The sequence below is a fragment of the Rhodamnia argentea genome, chromosome 3, assembly GCF_020921035.1.
Source record: "Rhodamnia argentea isolate NSW1041297 chromosome 3, ASM2092103v1, whole genome shotgun sequence".
NCBI classification, from domain to species: Eukaryota; Viridiplantae; Streptophyta; class Magnoliopsida; order Myrtales; family Myrtaceae; genus Rhodamnia; species Rhodamnia argentea.
Genome location: NC_063152.1, coordinates 8169851 through 8191180, shown reverse-complemented (window position 1 = coordinate 8191180; position 21330 = coordinate 8169851). Strand labels below are relative to the sequence as shown.

Here is a 21330-nt window from a genome sequence, read left to right as displayed (position 1 = left end):
TTCGTTGCTAGATTTAATAGCCATTGTCTGTCCTATATAGACCTATCAAATAGGCGAGCCTCGTCGAGTTTAGGTGAGTCAAAAATGGATTCGACACAAGTTATCTCTCTCTCTCTTATCTCTCTCTCTCTCTCTCTTCAATTTATGGGAAATGATTTCGACGATTCATACCCACCCAGCTGGGACCTAATCGAAACAAACCCAATCTAGAAGCAAACAACTAACTTCAAATAAAAGCCCCAATACGACAAGTTTATTAAGCGTCTTAGACACTACGACATGCTTAACGCATTTAAGATATTACTTGTCACACACACGAAAAAAAAATGTGCTTCGACATTTATTACACGAACCAAAAAATGTATCTACAACATGTGGTATCAACCCAGGCAAGTGTTGACGTGTCTACGAATGTAATAAAGGCGTTGGAAGGTTCAATAAGCGACGGCGTACTTATTATATGCGTTTAAACATGTCCCCTTTGTTGATGACAAGGTATCGATTAAGCTTCAACCAAGCACGCTCATTTGGGCGCCGTGTAAACACATCATGTCGAAAATTCCTTACCCGTTGGAGGTGGCGCGACTCTAGAGTATGTTCGGATGTAGAGAGGGGCGAGTGACGAGTATGGCGACTACGATGGCGGGGTTGACAAGGAATAGAGTTACGGATGTAGGAATTTAGGAAATTTGTCATAGTGCTTGATGAATGAAATACATACGGAACGAGTTATACATGATTAGTATAGATTAATTAACACCCTTTTTTCACTAGCTTAAATTTAGTTTTTGTCCTTCCAATTCATCTTTCACATTCGAGGCCATCTAATTTTCACTCTATTTTTTTGGTAATTTTTCTTGTTTAATGAAGCAAAGGAAAATTACTTGATTATCCTTCACCTTCGTCTTGCTACGTCGTCGTGTAAAAAGACGGGAAAAAGTAAAATCCTTCGAATCAGCGGGAAAATCCGCGGAAACCCTAGGATTTCAATCCCATGGCGGAGACCTCCGTCCACGGCGGCGACAGGCCCAATCGCACCGAAGGAAACCGAGCTCCTCCTCCTCCTCCTCCTCCTCCTTTGAGCCCTAGGGATCTCATCAGCGCCTTGCCGGACGCCGTGATCCACCACATCTTCTCATTTCTGCCGCTCGAGGACGTTGTCAAGACCAGCGTCCTCTCCAAGCGCTGGCAGTCCATTTGGACCAGCACCGCGCACCTCGTCTTCAATGGAGACCACGAGCCCCTTAAACTGTCGTCCCTCGTCGACAGCGTCCTGCTCCAGAGCACCTCCCCGACGGTGAAGAGGTTCCACGTCATCGGCTTCAAGTGCGACGCGGCCAACTCCCCCAAGCTTGACTTCCGGCTCCTGACTTCTGGCTCCGCTTGGCGGAGGCGCGCCGCGTGGACGATCTCTGCCTGTGGCCGAGCGATTCGCTATTCTCGTGCACACTGCCGCGGTTCGTGTGTTGCTTGAGTTGGTTGGTAGGTCTGGAAGTCCGTTTCTGCTGTTTTTCGTCGGGTACTAATATCAGGTGGCCTTGTCTTAAGGTCTTGTCTATAAAATACGCTGAGTTGAGTGATGATATTTTGGAAGGAATTCTCAGGGGAAGCCCTGTTTTAGAGTCCCTCGAGTTGGAGTATGACGGGGGGATGAAGAACATTAGAATAGATTCAACGAGTGTGAAAGAGTTGGTACTCTTCCGCCGCGATATTGTAGAGTACTCGAACATGGGGAAACTCTGGGCTCCGCATTTGCTGTCGCTGCGGGTATCAGGGTATTGGCCTAATAGTTCCATGCTTATACTTGAGGATGTATCATCTTTGGTTGAAGCCAAGTTATATTTTCTCGAGTCTCCTGTGAGGAGGATGCCCTGTGACGTTTTCAAGGGACTCTATGAGAAGCTGCGCGGAGTTCCCGCAATCGCCATCGGCTGTCCATGTTTGCAGGTACGAGCTCAGTATTTTTACCTTTATAAGACTTGCTCGTGTTGAATGCGGTCGGTGATTAGCACTGTTGTAGTGCTGTTTGTTGCCCCGGTTGAGCAACTACAGCTCTCCGTGGCATTCTAGTCTGCCATCAAGATGTATCATTGTGAACTCGTTGGAGACAGAGTCAGGGTATAAGGTATTTGGATGGACTTTAATTTTTGTTAGTCTTCATTCATCTTATAACAGGAAAAAGGAAAAGAAAGTATAGTCAAAATTTTCTATGTTGCTTGCTCAATGTTCTTAGATTCTGTCCCTTTGGGAGATGGGAGGAGTGCCATCTCCATTGTCAAAATGTCAGAATTTGACACTACTTGCACCAGTTCATCGTTGGGAACTTCCTGGGATAGCACACCTGCTACGAAGTTCACCGTGCCTTGAAAAATTAGACATCCGCCTGGCTGCCCGCAGCAACGTGCTGGTTTGTTCCTTTGCTATGATACTTTCATCTCGCTTCTTGTGCTGAATTTTCTTTTGCACAAATTTTTAAACAGTGAGTTAAAGCTTTAGAAGCACATGAAGATGATCAACTTCAAACACTTTGGTCAGTCTACATAACATCTGTGCAGCTAAAGTAACTGCAGTGTTTTACTGGAGGTTCTTTGGCTGCCATGTAGGTTTGGATCTTGAACTAATAGGGTAGCAATGAGCACCTAGAAAGAGAAGATATTTTATTGTGTGGACGACTTTAAGAGCTCCAATTGATTAAGACTCGATACAAAGTAAAACTAACTAGCATTTACGGTGGGCAAATGAAGGTTGTTTGTTTGATATTTTAGTGAGCTGTTGAATTTTTTTTTTTTATCCTTGTGGACCCACACATCTAGTGCAAAATTTCTTACATGGGGTATTCATGTGCAGTTTGAGCTACATGAATAACTTTGAGGAAGAAGATTTTTTGTGCTCAAGGAAGGGGAACTTTGAATGTTTGGCGAAACATCTCAAGAGAGTTGAGATAATCGGCTTTGGAGCTGATTGCTTTCGGTCGAAACATCTACTCGCAATGATTAAGTTTCTTCTTGAGGAAGCACTTGTTCTGGAGAAGTTGATTATCAAGGCTGAATTGCCTGCGCATTATGGACTAAGACACTATGAAGCCGCTGTTCTTTGGGAACTACTTGGCGAACGCCAAAATGTGCTCAGCTATCGAAGAGGTTCCCAAAATGCTGAAGTCATCTTCAATCATTCTTTCAAAGAGGCGTCCTTTTTTACAAAGCTGTTTTGGTGGCAGGACTCATAGAAACCTGGGAAGTGAAATTCATGGCCGAGAGCTCTGCCCACGGCATAATCCAAGGCAAATTTTCATGGCGAAACCACCGAATCTTGCAAAACGAAGCGAGCCTTCTCCTTCTAAACGAAACGAAGCAGGAACCTTGACAAATTTTATCTCCATGATTTCAACGACGCCTTGCGCGAAGCCATAAGCTGCCACGTCTATCCTTCTTGACGTATTGAAGACATTTTTAAGACACTGCATCCTATCAAAGCGGTGGCGATCCACCTGACTATTGCCGCTGGCCTCCTTTTTTGTTTGTAACTTTGTGCGCTAAGATGCTTAAACTGGCAAGACGATCCATCGGAGCCTTCTCCGCCTTGGTAGAAATGGCTTTGGCCCGTGGGCCTCGGCCACAATGAAGAGGTTTAGGATCAGAGATATCCTCTATGGGAAGCCAATTGCCCAATAGATTTCCTCGATATTATAACTTTGATGAAGATGAATTATGATGTCCGCCATCATTCATTGAACTTTGTGCCCTTTTTGTAGGATATGATCATCATAGCCTCTGCAGGAGAGTTGGCCGAGTGGTGCAAGGTGTAGTTTGAATCCCTCTCTTTCCGTTTCTTAAATTAATTTATCAATGTTACTAACCACAATGTGTAAAATAACAATGCATATCCTGTCTTCAAAACTTCAAACTTTCTTTAATATAGATTTAATATTCCTAATTTCATTTCTGTGGTACGTCAAATACTGGAAAGAGCGGACAATGGATGAAATCTTCCTACTGATTGTGGTAAATTAATGGGATAAAAAATCCCCTAAAAATCTCCTTATCTAGGTTAATCTCGGCAAGAACCAAACCCACATCAAAATAACCCTTCTTTGAAACGCTCTGGTAGTGCTCTTGAGTTGAAACCAAAAATCATGATTCAGAGCAAGGAGCCATCTCCTTATCGGCAAGAAAAAAGATAAGTGGACTAATTGATATTAACCCAATGCAAACAAAATGGAAAAAAGAGAGGCATGTTGAGTCTTTGAAACAGTTCGAATCATTTTGATAATAATCGCTTTGATCTGTTTTACCGAGAAGGTCTACAATTCGAGTCCGTATGGCCCTAGTATAACTAATATTATAGTTTATTATAACTAATAGAATAGTATAGTTAAGTAGTATATTAAAATTAGAAAAAAATATTTATATATATAAGAGTATAACTATTTTGATTTTTTTTGTATATTCGTATTTTTAATCCGAAGAAATAAAAAAAATATGAATTCTATTTTTTTAATTCCTTTTTTTCATTAGAAAAAATTCATCCGAAGGCATGTGAAAGGGAGAAAAGTTTATTTGTTTTATATAAGAGCACTATCTATTCATAACTACTCTATCTATATAAAAAAAAAAATCAAAGTAAGGTTAGTGTAAATATGATTCCAATTGATGAATATTTAAACGAGACATGTACTGAAATGAACCGATTTTTCCACCAGCATAAGTTATGAGTGAATCGGTACTTATTGGTCTCAAGTCGGTAGTAAAAACGATATTTTTGAGGATACACTACGGTATAATTTGGACCCCATAGAGTTAAAAAATATGTGAAATTGGAACCCGACCGAGCAAAAATTGCACCTCACCCCTCTCTCTTCTTTCATGGACGACACCTCCCTCCCCATGTGGCATAGGAACCTTCAAGCCACCATCTCCTCTTCCTCTTCTTCTTTTCTTCTTCCTCTTCTTCGTTCTCATTTCGTGACAACCCCACCGAACTCTCATCATCTCTCAATTTCACTCATCCGACATTCTAGGATATCATGCAAACCAACAAAAGTAACATGCAAAGAACATTGGCAATATACAAGCCGAAACCCACGATCCGAGGGTTACACGAATTAGAAATCTACTCGCCCGGACTCCTACGCGAGAGGCCCACCACGGGACCGATCCGCCGTGCCGCTGCTAGCTCGTCCTTCCATCCACATGAACACAAGTAAATCGCGGAACCACCTGCAAGACTCGAGACTTACCTCGATCCTACGCCCAAAACTACCGCAGGAATATCATCATACACTGCTTTGTGCTCCTCCTTCCTTCCGCGGGCTGGGGTGAGAGAGCAAGAGATCGTCGCCGGACGGAGCCACCGAGTGAGAGAGAGCATGAGCAGGTGAGAGATTGAAGGAGACGAGAGCAAGCGAGAGCTTGTCGGCCCCGTGACCATATAAGGTCGGCCAGACTTAAAAGAATTAAACGGAGCCTAAAAGAATCAAAATTTCACCGTTTTTCGTAGGAAAATTGCTTGACCATTGAGCACTTGCTTTGTCACCCCAAAAGAAATTCTTATATATATTGAAAAACAAAAAATACGCCCAACAGAAAAAAACGAATTATGCCATTTAAATATAAAACGCGAAAGTCAAAAGCCTCGAAAGCTCGGGATAGAAACCCTAGGATTTTTAGACCATGGCGGAGACCTCCGTCCACGGCGCCATCCACTGCAAATCCCCCGGCGACCGGCCGAATCGTACAAGACGAATCCCACCTCCTCCTCCTTTGAACCGTAGGGATGACATCAGCGCCTTGCCAGACGACGTGATCCACCACATCTTCTCGTTCCTGACCCTCCGAGATGTAGTCAAGACCAGCATCCTCTCCAAGCGGTGGCAGTCCACTTGGACCTCTACCACCGACCTCGTCTTCAATGATGGGATTGGTGATGACCTGCCTCACAGTTCCAGGGACTTCTCGTCCTTTGTCGACAGCGTCCTGCTTCAGAGCACCTCCCCGACCGTGAAGAGATTCCACATCATGTGCGACGGGGTCAACTCACCCAAGTTCGACTCCTGGTTCTGCTTCGCGGCAGCACGCCGCGTGGAGGATCTCCGCCTGTTGCCGGCTGCTACGCCATTGTTCTCGTACGCATTGCCGCAGTTCGTGTGTCACTTGAGTTGGTTGGTACGCCTGGAATTCAGAAAGTGCCGCTTTCGCTGGGCACTACTGTTAGGTGGCCTCGTCTTAAGGTCTTGTCGATGTCATTTGCGGAGTTGAGTGATCATATCCTAGAGGAAATTGTTAGGGGAAGTCCGGTTTTAGAGTCCCTTGAGCTGCACATGTGCAAGGGCGTGAAGAACATCAGAATAGATTCAATGAGTGTGAAAAAATTGATACTCGTCTACCCCATGACCTGTAAAGTGGAGACAATTTGGGCCCGTTATCTGCTGTCACTGTGGATATCAGGGTTTTTGCCTAATGATCCCATGTTCAGACTTGACAATGTTTCTTCGTTGGTGGAAGCCAACTTATATTTTCTTATGTCTCGTGGAGAGAGGATGCTGGATCTTTTAAAGGGACTCCTGGAGAAGCTGCGGGGAGTTCCTACGATTGCCACCTGCGGCCGGTGTTTCCAGGTACGACCTCCGTTTTTTTTTACCTTGAATGGGATCTGTGATTAGCAGTGTTTTAGTAATGTATGTTGCCCCACTAGAGCGACCTACAGGGTCAAGGGATAGAGTATTTGGATGGACTGTAAATTTTGTTTGTCTTTATTCATCCTGAACAGGAAAAGAAATAACAATCAAAATTTTTCTATTTTGCTGGCTCAATGTGCTTAGATTTTGTCTCCTTGGGAGATGGAAGGAGTGCCATTTCCATTGTCAAAATGTCAGAATTTGACACTGCATGCACCAGTTACTCATTGGGACTTCCCTTGGATAGCACACTTGCTACGTAGTTTACCATGCCTGGAAAATTTACTCATATGCCTGGATGGCTACATCCTGTTTAAGGTTTGTTCATTTGCTATGATATTTTAATTTCACTTCTTGAGCTGACTTTTATTTCGCACAAATGTGAGTTAAAACTTCAGAAGCACATGAAGATTATCAAATCCAAAATCTTATTTGTTTTGGCAATTGAAAATTGCACGTAACTTTGGTCAGTGCACTCAACATATGTGCACCTGTTTTAGTTCATGTCTTCAAAGTAACTGCAGTGCTGTACTGGAGGTTCTATTGCTGCCATGTAGGTTTGGATCTTGAACTAATAGGTCAGCAATGAGCAGCTAGAAAGAGAATATATTGTATTGTGGGCGCGAGTTTAAGAGCTCAAATTGATTAAGACCTCATATAAAGTAAAACAAACTACCATTTGCAGTGGACAAATAAAGGTTGTTTGTTTGAAATTTTAGCGAGGCAGTGAATTTTCTTTTCCTCATGGACCCACATCTAATGCGAAGTGAGTTTCTTAAATGGGGTATTCACGTGCGGTTTGGGCTTGATGACGAATCTAGAGGACGTTTTAACTTCAACGGAGAAGATTATTTGTGCCCAAGGAAGGGGAGCTTTGAATGTTTAGCGAAACATCTCAAGAGAGTTGAGATCATCGGTTCCGAAGCCAATCGTTTAGGATCGAATCATCTGCTCTCCTTGATTAAGTTTCTTCTTGGAAATGCACACGCGCTGGAGAAGTTGATCATCAAGGCTCGATTGACTCGACATGTACAAAAGCATCTTCAAGCCGCTGATCTATTGAAACTATATGGTATGAACAAGAATGTGCTCACCTGTCGAAGAGCTTCCCAAAATGCAGAGGTTATCTTTGTTTATCGTTTCAACCGGGTTTCTTGTTGAACTCATGGGCACTACACTGGTCATTTGTATCCACACTTTGACAGTAAAGTTACATGTAAGTGGGACAGTATTAGTTTTTTAACGTGTGCCTAATTTGCTCTTGTTTCAAGTTTTATTCTAGTTGCAAATATAAATCTCTCTAGGAGAAACCTCGGTAGATTCTGATCCCCTAACATTGGGGATCCATGTTAGGGGTAACATAACCACCCATTGGTCCGTTCATTTCCCATCGGACGGTTAACAATCGATTGCGTCAATTAAAAAAAAAAATTTCCCACCCAAAATTTTCCCCTTCTCAAAATTTGAATTGATCGATTGTTGACAATCCGATGGGAAATGGACGGTCCGATGGGGGGTTATATTACCCCTAACATAGATCCCAATGTTAGGGGATCCATTTCCCAATACGAGTGTCTTGGTTTAAAAGGATTTTTTTTTTTTCCTGAGAAAAAAAAAAGTTTGCAATGGGAACTAAACTGTATTTTGCGTGGCATTTTTCTTTTTTTCTAAAAGGCACGAGATATTATAAAAATAAAAGTCACGTGACGTTTTCACTCCACCTACAATTGACGCAGTTAAGAAAAGCTTCAGGCGCATCGAAGTTGCATGTTTGAGGACTTGCATGCATGAAATGCAAGCTTTGTGATTCAAGCTAATTGTGATAGCAAATTTTTAGGACTTGTCCGGTAATTATCTGAAAAAGAAGTATCTTATATGATTACGAAGCTAATTAACATAGTTATTACCTATTTAAGCAGCTTAAACTTGTGAATATGTAATTTAATATAAATTAAGGACATTAAAGCAGCTTACTATTTGCCCATTAGCAGCTTATCACTTTTTTTTTTTTTTGGGTCGATTGCTTATCACCTGTTGAAAAAGCAGACTTCGACTGCTTCAATTTTTAACATTTTTTTACTCACAAAATTTTAAGTTTCTTTAGTCTTGCGGCACTTCTATGATTATTTATTTAATATGAAACACTTGAAACATTTTAAGTACTTAAATATGTAATGTCCAATGATGAATTAGTGTTTTTTCATATCTTTTTAGTTTAATATTCTAATCATAAGTAGAAATATTAAGTGATTTTTCTACTCTTCACAGACATGTCATTTATATTGAATGAAGCGTGATGCTCAGTATATAAGCAAACCGTACTAGAATTAATTTCTCAAATATTAGATTATTGAGTTAAGTGGAATTTCAATCGTAAGATAACTCAATTTCAAACTTAAATAATCATGGCATTAATTATCATAATAAATTAAAGCGATGTTATCATAACTAATAATTACAATTCATTTCAAAAACTGTTAATAATCCATAACCTGTAACTATGTATTCTTGTTCTAAAATAGTCAATTTTTTTATGATTTATGATCTTTAACATAACATTAATAGAAAACAATGCAATATTATATGATCTTAGGATTTAACATATAATTAAAAAAGATTAAAAAATTTAAGCTTGCTAATGTTATTATGAAATTATCTGCTCAATATTAGACTCCATTTGTTTAGCGAAAAATGAGTGATTTGTCAAAAAAAATTTCAAAAAATAATTGCAGTCAATGAAAAATATTTTCATTACCGATAGAAATTTATATCTAAGTATTTGCGTAAATGATGAAAATAATTTATGTTCATTAGTTTTTGTAAGCGATAAAAGCAATCATTTTAGGAAAAATATTTTTAAAAATATTTATTTTTCATGAAATAAATAGAGCCTTAATTTCGAGTTTAGTTTATTATCATTTATTCCCATTTTAGTTCAGTGCTCTTTAACGAACTCAAAAGAGGGAAGGTTTGATGAAGCCAAAACTCAAGAAAACTGTCACAGCTCGTGCTCAATGGCCTTCAACACCTATGCGGTATAAGTGCACGGGAAAACATTATCTTTTGAGCTAGACAGTTGTGGAGTCCGAGCTAATCACATATCTTAGAAATGTTTCATAGTAACTCTATTATCTGCATATCCCTTAGCATTTTCAATTGCAATTCTGGGGGGAACAAGTAAGGTTAACATTCAATTTTGAAGACTCTTAATTTCCTCATGTTAAAGGTCCACTCTAATTCCCCTCGAAATTTTCTTTTGAATTCGTACATTACTTTTTACCTTCTATCGTTGAAAGAAATCAGCATTTGGTGATTTTGGTTATACTCCACCACTAGAATTTCAGAATGTCCGTGGTTGGTTGCTTAGTTGTTTTTGCTGTTATCATAAACGATTTGGTGTGTTGGAGCTAGTCTCTTTACCTAGGGTTTATAGCATTTCAAGTCTAATAAAGTTTCAACCCACATCCCCGGTTCACGTGTAAGATCTCTGCTGCTTATAACAAATCCACTAGAGTGTTTGACTTATGTCGTCCTGGTTGGGATTTTGAGAAGCACTCAAAACTGAGGAAACAAAGAAGGTTGGAAAGCTGACTTTTACTGTTTCGTTTTGTATGCAAAGTAAAATAACAGATCTCCTCAATGCCCTGGATTTCCATGCGTATTGTTATCCAAGATAACATCACGATCACAAGATAACGGGGAAGAATTGAGTATCTTACTCTCTATTGCTTTTATGCGGGTATGATATCTGCCATTGCTTTCTCTCCAACTCACGATCACAAGATACCTTGTTCCCTTCCTAAAGCCGGACTCATGCGATCGACAGAGAAGATAACATGGAACTCTTTGACATCTTACATGGTCAACAAGATGGGGTTACCCATGTGATGGTTATTCCTCAAGAAATTATAGGTGATAAGCTGGCAATTCCGGGTGTTATTTTCGAAAGATGGATGAAAGGTTGAATGCTCTAAACCTTCTCTTGTCCTGTCCTTGGGAACAAATACAATGACTCTCTACTAGTTTCTCTCTCTCTCTCTCTCTCATGCAATGGCATGTGATGGTAACATTTTAATTGGACATTTACAGAGGTTTTGTTGTCAATTAATCGGATAAAAGTTGGAAAAAATTACTTTGCGATATTGAGTGATTGAATTCGTCGTTGCCTCTAAGGTATGCGAATTTATTCCGTCTGCTTCTAATAGTGATTATCATGGGAAGATATCATTTTTTTTTCTTTTCACGTCTTGGACTTTGCTTGAATGTTCTTTGGTTTTTATACAAGCTAATAGGAGTTATGGTGTCCTCTTTGGCAAAATGCAAAGTCCCATCAGATTGGATATACCCAAATATGGAGCCGGATATAAAGTCCCAACAACAAAGGACAAGATAAACGTGGAAAGCTTTTTCTCTTAGGTGGAAGGGAATTTGCTTTGGGGTTTGAGTTGGGGGTGAGGATTGTGGCGGAAGCGGAAAAGAGTGTGCATGATCCTGTGCCCGGTTCTTTCCGGACACAGTGACCTAGCAAGTGACAAGACACTAACTAATATGGGACATGAACCAGGATAAGATAGGAGAACATGTCTAATTTTTTCATGTACTAGCTCTGAAGGTTGAATCAAAAAGTATTTTCGTATCAATTCTCTCTTTATCTTGTGATCAAACACAGTAAACTTAAGTTCCCAATTTGTGAGAAAAACCACTGGAGCATTTTGGATGGACTTAACATTCACGAATCATGAGCAAACATTCGTTAAGCGTTATTTCTACATTAGGCATGTTTCTCTCGACAATGTCTCTCCTTAAATTTCTTGTAGGACCCTTTTATCATGTGCTTTGGGGTGTTCGCAAGTGCCGTGATGTTGTCTACAATTGAGTGTTGTTTTCTAGGGATAGCAAAGCTTCTATTTCCGTCCAACTGGATGACATATTCTTACTAAAATGTTGAGTCTTTAGATGAGAAAGTAGAGTAGTTTCTGAACATGCCTTTCCTAGGAAGGGACAGGATCCATTGGCAAAGAGTTAGTTGCCGAAAACTTTGAGTATGGTCCTCGCTGGATTTGCCGTGGTTCGCCCTCGCTCGCTCAGGCTAGGGCATCCCTCCCCAGAATCCAGCAACTTCCACCGGTCCAATGGTGGCGGGAGGAGGAAAAAAGGAAAAAAAAAAGTAGAAAAGTAGAAAAAATAAATAAAAAGTAAAAAGACAAAATTGTCCTCCGGCCGGCCAAGTCAAGCGCTTCTTTGAGACTACTATGACTACTTCATGCTTTTATTTGAGATAATGACCACTTCAGGCTCTTATTTAAAGCAAAATTCATTTCAACCCATTATTTGAGAAATAAGGGCACTTTAGGCTCCTAATTGAAAATTTTCCTTATTTATGTGCATTGTTGGAAGGTCGCACGAAATCCCGAGTATCATAATATGTATTTTATTTCACATATTTATGCTTAACTATATAGACATCGTTACAATTTGATTTTAGTTTCAACACAACTCCTTGTTTTCAAGTGAAGCAACAACTCCTTGCGGTGCTCGCAAATTTATGAATAAGCAAGCAAGTAGCTCCTTCGATTGCGTTTGATTTCAAATGACAAAACTCGAAGTGCTTTGCTTTGCTGCCCAAAAGAAGTAAGACGTGACTCTTAACGTTGCCATTTTAGGGTTCCAAAGAAAATATCTCAATTCTAGCTACCGTTTCATTCGAAATTTTAGACCCCATTTTTTTGTTTGATCGAAATTTTACACCCTATTTTTTATTTTTTATTTTAGACCCTATTTTACTTGCATAAATTTTTATCCTAAACTATATCAACTCGCAATATATTTACCCTAAACTTTTTTTTTTGGAAAGGCTAAACTTTTTACCCTAAACTTTTTTTTGTCACATCAAAAATCTCAAACTTTTTCTTATGACATCGAAAACCCTAAACTTATACCAATGTGACATATTTATCCCAAATTATTTTTTTATGACATCAAAAATCTTAAACTTGTATTCGTGTGACTCATTTACCTCAAAATTTAGAATAAATGTGTCATATGCCTACAAGTTTAGGGTTTTTAGTGTCATAATAAAAAGGTTGGGGTAAATATGTCGCATGGGTAAAAAATTTGAGATAAATGTGTTACATAAATATAAATTTAAGATTTTTTGTATCATAAAAAAAAATTTAGAGCAAATGTATCGTAACTAGCCACATAAAAGCTGCCTTATTACTTGCCCTTTCTTTTGGCCCATTGGCGGCCTATACACTTGTTGGAAAAATCAGATTTCAACTCGCCGGCGACCCCTCGAGAAATCTGTCACGGCTCGTGCTCGACGCTCTTCAACACACACTCTTTTCTCTCGCACGAGGATGGTTGAAGAAGAAGAGCAGCGTCAACTGAGCCCGCTCGACGAACCCACAGTGGCCGCTCATCAAGACTACTCATGGCCCGCGATTCGGTTCGATGTCCCTCCTCAAAGAGCCTATCATTTCCACAAACAGTTCAGAACTGACCAGAAGCCGAACAACTTTCTGAAAGGCGTCAAATGGTGCGTAATTTTTCGTTTTCCCTTGATGGGTGTTTGGTTGTCCGCATTCTGAGTAGTGGTGTGGCTTTTGGAGCGATGATTGCCTCTTCTTTTTGGGCTTCGTTAGGTCACCTGATGGGACTTGCTTTCTCAGTAGTTCAGAGGACAATACACTTCGTGTGTTCACTTTGTAAGTTTGTTTTGGGACAATGGTGGTGCTTGCTGATTTTTCTGTTCCTTTTTATGTTTAGTCGTTCACGAGAAGTGGCGATGTTGGTCGTACTTTAATTGCTGTGTTTCATGATCAGACCAGACTATGGGGTTGACGACAGCGCAAAGGCAATTTCGTCTGATGTTGATCAAGGTACACGTTCGCTAGGAGTTTGGGGTCATTTAGTATGTGTGTTGTTTCTGTGTATTTAAGTAGCTTGAAAAGATGTTAGCTTTAGGACTGCTGAGACTATTTTGCTAGTAATATCTACAACCAAATATTAGCAAATCCAGACATTGGGTGGTCTATGTCTCATGTAGTTCTCTTTGGTTGCAGATTCCTTCACAGCAAATCTTGTTGTGACAGAAGGGGAATCGGTTTATGATTTCTGTTGGTACCCATACATGTCTGCTACAGGTTGTCTCTTTAAATTTTACTCTTCTTTTACGTAACATGGTTATATTTTCAGCTATAGTTAATTTTCTTCTGGTAATTAGCTACAGCTAGAATTGAGTGTGGAAGTTTTTCATATTTCAGACCCAGTTAGCTGTATATTTGCGTCAACTACTCGTGATCTTCCAATTCATGTCTGGGATGCTACTACTGGACAGGTCAGAATTGTTAAGCTTAGTTTAGAGGTTTCAAGAACTCTAGGGAGACTTTATGGAAGCCATATAGTTAATTAGGGGTACACTGAAGTTGTGGACCCTGAGCTTATCACACATCTTAGACATGCTTTGTAGCTACTCTGTTGTCTGCCTACCCCTCATTTTCTCCTTTACAATCTTCTTTGTACAACTTCTGGTACAATTGTCTCGACAAGAAAAAGGAAATTTTATTGACTTGTACAATTGACATTGCAGCTACGTTGCACGTACAGGGCTTATGATGCTGTGGATGAAATTACAGCTGCATTTTCAATTGCATTTAATCCTGCGGGGAACAAGTAAGGTTAACATTCCATTTGAAGACTCTTAAATTCCCACATGTCAACGATTCACTCTAATTCCCCTTGAAATTGTACAGTACTTTACCTTCTATTGTTGAAAGAAATCAGCATTTGGTGATGTAGGTTATGCTCTGCTATCCGAATTTCCAAATGTCGGTGTTTGGTTAGTTAGTGGTTTTTGCGGTTATCAAGAATGATTTAGTTTGTTGGAGCTATTCTCTATATGCTGGGTTTACAGCGTTTTAAGTCTATTAAAGTTTCAACCTACATCCTCTGCTCCTGTGAAGGATCTTTGCTGGATATAACAAATCCATAAGAGTGTTTGACGTACACCGCCCTAGTAGAGATTTTGAGAAGCACTCAACACTTCAAGGAAACAAAGAGGGTTTCAAACAGGTGCATTGTTGTGCCTGTCCTGGTTTAGCTGTTTCTTTATATTTGTCTGACAAGTTAAATAAAAGAGGAATTCAAAAACTCCAGTCGAGAAGAATTGAGTATTTCAACTTCAATGGAATACTTTGGATTGTAAGGCTGACTTTTTCTGTTTATTTTGCCATGGGGCTGATATACAATGCATGTAAAGGGAAATAGCATATCTCCTGAATGCCCTGGATTTGCATGTTAATTATATAATGATTCAAGATAATATTGAGATCGCGAGATAAAAGGGAAGAATTTAGTGTCTTACTGGCTATTGCTTTTGTGCAGGTATTATATCTGCCATTGCTTTCTCTCCAGCTCATACTGGAATGCTGGCAACTGGTTCCTACAGCCAGACTACTGCAATCTACAGAGAAGATAACATGGAACTCTTGTACATCCTACATGGTCAACAAGGTGGGGTTACCCATGTAAGTGCTAGAAGGTTGGATTTCCCTTATGTGATAGTTATTTCTCAAGAAATTATAGGTGATAAGCTTGCAATTCCAGGTGTTATTTTCGAAAGATGGAAACTACTTGTATACTGGAGGACGAAAGGTAGAATACTCTAAACCTTCTCTTTTCCTTTTCTTGAAAATATATAGAATGACTCTCTACCATTCTCCCTCTCTTTCTCTCTCTCTCATGCAATGGTGTGTGATGGAAGCATTTTATTTGGTCATTTCCAGAGTTTTTTTTATCGATTAATTAGATAAAAGTTGGAACAATTACTTTGTAATGATGAGTGATTGAATTCGTTGTTGCCTCTAAGATATGCAGATTTGTTTAATCTGCTACTAATGGTGATAATCATGGAAACATATCCTTTTTTCATGTCTTGGACTTGCTTGAATGACAAGCTAAATGTGGAAAGCTTTCCTCTTAGGTGGCAGGGAATGGCTTTGGTTTGAATTGGGGGTGGCGATTGTGGCAGAAGAGGAAAAGATGAGTGGCTTTTATTTTATTTATTTATTTATTTATTTTTTTGGGGTGGGGGGGTGGGTGGGTTTCGGTTGGTAGTGCGCACGCGCGCGTGCATGATCCTGCCCTGTTCTTTCCAGACACAGTGACCTACCAAGTAACCAGGCACTTGCTGATTTGGGATGTGTGTTAATTGGTGAGCCGGATAAGATAGAACATATTTAATTCTAGTCACTCTCCAAATGAATGCACAAACATTTCGTCTCAATTCTGTCCTTTTCCTGTGATCAAACAGAGTCTAAACTCTGAATTTGTGTGAGAACCACTGTAGTGTTTTGGGATGGACTTAACCTCCAGGAATCATGGTAAACATTCTTTATGAGTTGTTTACTTTAGGCATGTCTATCTTTGATAATTGTCTCTTCTTAAATTTCTTGTAGGACCCTTTCATTATGTGCTGGGATGTTCGCAAGACTGTTGATGTTGTCTACAAGTGAGTATTGTTTTCTAATGATAGCAAAGCTCCTTTTTCCATGCAACTGAATAACATATTTTTAATGAAATGTTGGGTCTTAGATAAGAAAGGAGAATATTTCCTGCTAATATGCCTCTCCCAAGGTGGATTTTTTTTTTTTCCCCTCAAGTAATCACTTTTGCTATCATTATTGTTTTTCCGTATCATTGAAGTGACTTTTTTGTCCCTCAATTGTTTATATAGGTTGTACCGGTCATCTGAAGATACCAACCAGCGTATATACTTTGATGTTGAACCTCTAGGTCGATATCTTGGTACAGGCAGTCAGGTACCATGCTGCTTTTGCATTTGTAGCGAACTATATCGTCAATAGTCAACTCTTTCTGACTCTTTGCCATCAGGATGGTCTAGTTCATATATATGATCTTCAAACTGGCCAGTGGATTTCAGGCTTTCGGGCTGCATCAGGTCTGATACTTTGTAATTGATGGGTTTCTTGTCCATTTATGCGTATTGTGTTTAGTTGTACTTGATTTGCCTGATGATGAACCTTTCCTTGTCTTCCGTGATAATCCAGATACAGTAAATGGCTTCTCTTATCATCCGTTTCTGCCAATGGCTGCTTCTTCTTCCGGGCACTGAAGATTTGAGGTTCCTGAGGAGGATGATGCAGTATTTCATTTGAGGGGTATCATAGATGTCCACCTTTTCCTGTTAAAGCTTTGCAGCATATTTCACTTTGCCTTATTGATTGATTGCCTCGGTGATTGTGCTAATTCAATCAAAATATTGGGCCCTAGAAGGTCATCCTCCATTTGGTTTTTTCTTGATCTTGTTCTTCCCATTTTTCCCCTAAGTCCCCTAGAAGATCATCCTCCATTGGGTTTTTTCTTCTTCTTGTTCTTCCCTTTTTTCCCCAAAGTCCCACTTGAGGGTCTTCCACGGCCCAGTGTTTGGAATTTTCCTGGGGAAAAGATATCCTTTGTTTTTCAAGTTCTTCGGCCAGCGAAGATTATGCCATCTTGAAGTTTTTTTTTGCTAGTTTCAACAGCCATAGACTGTTCTGCTTTTCTTCGATGATGTACTCGGATAAAATTTGTTGCATGTTTAATTACACGGATTAGAGTGGATATCTCTTGCCAGCCGTGCATGTGGGCACTCTCCTTTGATCAGCTCAACAATTTACTGTTGCCACTTGGTTTACATTGTATTGTCTTGTCTTTTGCAGGTGATGAGAACTGTCTCTCAATCTGGAGCTTTCCTTTCGATTCCGCACGTAACAGCGTGGATGATGGAGATGGAGCTGCTGATCTTGAGGCTGCGTCCCCTGAAAAGGGGCAACAGGATTCTTGAGAATTCTTAAAAACTTTGCATCAATCTATATCACGTCTTTCACGGATCGGAAATATTGAATGATTGATGGCAGAGGCAAATCCATGATCTGCAGTGATCCAACAATGTTGAGCTCTCGCGGTTTGTAACGAGTTATAGCGATTTGCGGCATAGCTTTGGGCAGTCGCTCAAAGTAGAGTTTGAGTTTGTCTCAGCCGGGGTTTGTTTCGATGTAACTAATGTATGAGGAATGATGATGACCAAATGATAATCTTTTCATGCAAAGGGTACTTTGATAGGATTTGGACGAAGTATTGTTAAACTCGTCGAAAAGCAGGGACCGGTCCACGGGAAAATGTCGTGGGCATACCGATTCTCTCTTCGTTAGGGCAATGTACATGTGTTTGGTCATCTGATTAACATGGTTTATCCGATTAATTTTCGTAGATATGCATATTGATGATTATTATTCTCTAATGCGTCACATGACTATAATCATGAGCATCATGTCTTATCATGTGATGAGTCAAAATGGACAGTAGTATCTTCTCATGCACAGGTGTGCCAAGGAGCTCATTGGTGGGTTTTGACGCCTCTAGCGAGTCAGGTTGGGTTAGATTTAGATGGGTCGAAAATGTATATGATCTAAATTGATCCGTTTTTTTTTCATGCGAAAAGATTCTAGCGAACCATCGTCGACTCGTTTTAGACCTAACCAAAATCGACTCGTTCAAAACAAAAATCTAACTTCAAATGTCAAGGTAAACTAAAGTGCCCTCGAAACCCATTTACCTGTTCGACCAAAAAAAAAAAAAAAGGTAGAGAGAGCCCATTTACCTTAAACGCGGATCGTGAAAATTATAAACCCTGCCAAAGCCCAATTAGTTCTTCCATTGCCCTTTTCTCCTTAATTAATTAATCCAACTATCTTGTAGACTTTTTTGGGCAAAAAAATAAAATGACATACGTAAAGTAATAGCACACATCTAATGGATCTGGTCACGGCGGCGGCAAGCTTTGAGGTCCAATTCAGGGAAAAAAAAAAGAGATGTTATTGTTCATTTTGTTGATTGGGAAAAGGTGAGCCATGGACAGGCTGAGAGGTGCATCGTCAGGGAAAGGACGAAGAGAAGAAGCATAGCCTGGAGGGACTTCCGCTAAAGGACAGCCTTTACCTGCAGTACAAGGACTTGGAGCACCAGAAGCTTTGGGGCTGCGGCGCTCAGCGACTCAGGGCCAACAGGAGCCCAAGTGTAGGGCTTGTCCATTCCCTCGCAAAGCAGATGAAATTCACAAACCCTTATGCCAGCTTCGAGCTCGAGTGGCCATGGCGGCTGTGAACTTCGCAGCCAGATCCAATCACGAAGCTAGCGGCCGCCGTGGACAGATTTGGTGGGAGGTCAAGCAAGGGTCGACCAACGCTGCTGGGAGGTTTAGGCAGTGAATAGCGACGACGAGCACCGGACAAGCTTTGGCCGACTGATCACACAAGGTTGAAGATGATGAACAGTGAATTAGATTTTTTTCTTCTATTTTAGTTTTAGAAATAATTGGGAACACTTTTATTTTTGAACACACATCTTGAATAGTTTTATTGTTAATCTCATCCATATTATAATTTAATAAATCATGTATAAATTACACATATATATATATATTGATTTAATTTGATTTAGTTTTTGAACAAATGGGACTTAATTTGATTTAATAAGTTAAAAAGATAAATAAATCTTAATTTTAATATATATATAGAGTCTCCACAATTAAATAAAAAAATAAAAATACTTTTTTTATAATTACCAAGCGCGTTTTTATTTTTATAAATTATTATTGAGAATAGAAATAAAACCGAAATTCCTTTTTTGCCCCCCTCTCGTTTACTTTGGGGGTAAATAGGTTACCAAAGGCACAGCAAATCTCACTCTTTGCTTCCTTTTGTCTCTCGCTCGCATTTCGTCAATCACTTACCGACTTCGAATCGGGAGAGCAGGGAACAGTAATTAAATCGAGCCCAAGGTACTCTCTCGTTCATCTGGTTTGTGATTGTGATTATCACGTGCGTTGGGAATGCGTAATCTTTTTTTGCTCCTCCTGAATTGAAAGCGCAAGATAGTGTTGGGTGTCGAGCGTGGATGCTGGCCATCGTGCGATTCTGGGAATTTCGACTTAATTTGATAAGCTTTATGCCCCTGGACTTCTTCGCTATTGTGATTAGAAGTAGGCGATGGCTAGGCTCAATCACACCCTAGAAAAGCGTAGGACAGTCTCGTGTACTCTCTCCGAGATTGCTATCGTGTCTGGCATTGATGCATGAGTTGATATGAAGCTTTTGTAATCCATCGATTTCTTTTGCTTTTTGGGTTGAATCTTTCGATACTGTTACGGCTGTTTAGGAGTTGCAAACTTCGTAATCTGTCTCTCTGTCTCAACCTCACAGTTTTAAGCAGGAGTTAATTCGCGGTGAAGCAATGTTTTCAGGGACCATTTGCGATGACTTTTTTCTGGCACTTACAATTTTTGCTACAAGAAATACACATTGCGGCATTTGCAAATGCCACTATCAAATGCCTCTAAAGATAGAGCTTTTGCAGGCATTTTTGGATGTCTTTAGCAGAATTTGCGGCAATTAGTAGTAAAGCTTTTCTCAACATCGCTTTGAACTTCATTTTTTCCCTTTTGCCTGTAAGAATTCTACTGGCTTTTACGAATGCCGGCAAATCACTTAATGAGTGTTGGCAAAAGTTGTTCCTGTTGTTGTGTGGTCATCATGGGCATTGTGTCCAAAATATGCAGCCGTCAAGATAGTATTCTATGGATTATCTGCCTTATCCTAGACATGAACTAAGTCCATGTAAGAAAAATCTTTTGAGATATTTTATGCTTTGAGAAAGAGATACTCCATTTGCGAGTTTTTGACTAACAAGCACCGCAGATGTTGTTCTCCGATGTATCAATGGAGAATGGTGTCGTGTATTAACACCAAACATTGTTACAGATACCTACTGTGCACCAAAGAATGCAATAAATGGCATTTTCTTAGTTGGAATTTTATTTGAAGCTTTAATGAGCTGTTTTGAAAAATGACAAAGCCAAGGAAACTTGTTCATTGTTCTCTGTTTTTTAGCGGTAATTGTTGCCAGGTTGTGGATAGGTTCTTCGATTCTGCTTTCTAAGTTTGTAATTTAAAGTGAGAATATCACTCTGTGAACAAAGGACTCTATAGAACTGCTTCTTTTTCCTCTCTGTATTGAGTACGTACATACTCATTTAGCCTCATTAGCAAGTTCTCCTCCTCCTCCTCCTCTTGTTTTTATCTTTTGCGAACAGACTTATTAGGAAGTAACTGATATCGCATTTGCATTAATATTACCTTCATAGAAGAAGGCAGAAAAGTGAATTGCATTTATCTTTTGCTTTATGATTTAGAGCTCAGCAGATTTGGCCACTACAAGCCTGTGCTAGGTGGCTTGCTTAGATAGAGAAATGCTATGTGTCTTATGTGTGATTTCCCGTTAATAACATGGTGGAGATTCTAATTGCGTTCCATGTTCTTTTCTCTGACTTTATGAACTCTAATTTCTCTCCTTGTCGATGTGAATGAAGTTAGTGTAAACAGAAGCCTCATCTCAGGAAATGCAGATTGGGGTCCCTCTAAATGAAGCACGTGATCTTCAAGTTCGTAAACTAGAGATCCCCGACAAAAGCAAACGGTTTGTAGAGCTACTGCAGCAACTGACAGTTTGCGATGCTATCTCCGATGAGGATTTCCAAAAGCGGTTCCAAGAGCTCAGCTCTCTCGGCGATGACCATGTGATTTGTGTGATAGAGGATA

At 39.9% G+C, this 21330-nt stretch overlaps 1 protein-coding gene and 1 pseudogene across 1 annotated transcript in view; one reads left to right on the top strand and one right to left on the bottom strand.

The window, feature by feature from the left end:
- Positions 1–21330, bottom strand: part of LOC125314035 (disease resistance protein RPV1-like) — a 147636-nt gene that overhangs the window by 90531 nt on the left and 35775 nt on the right. The window lies entirely within an intron of this gene.
- LOC125314382 lies at positions 9624–17926 on the top strand (annotated as a pseudogene).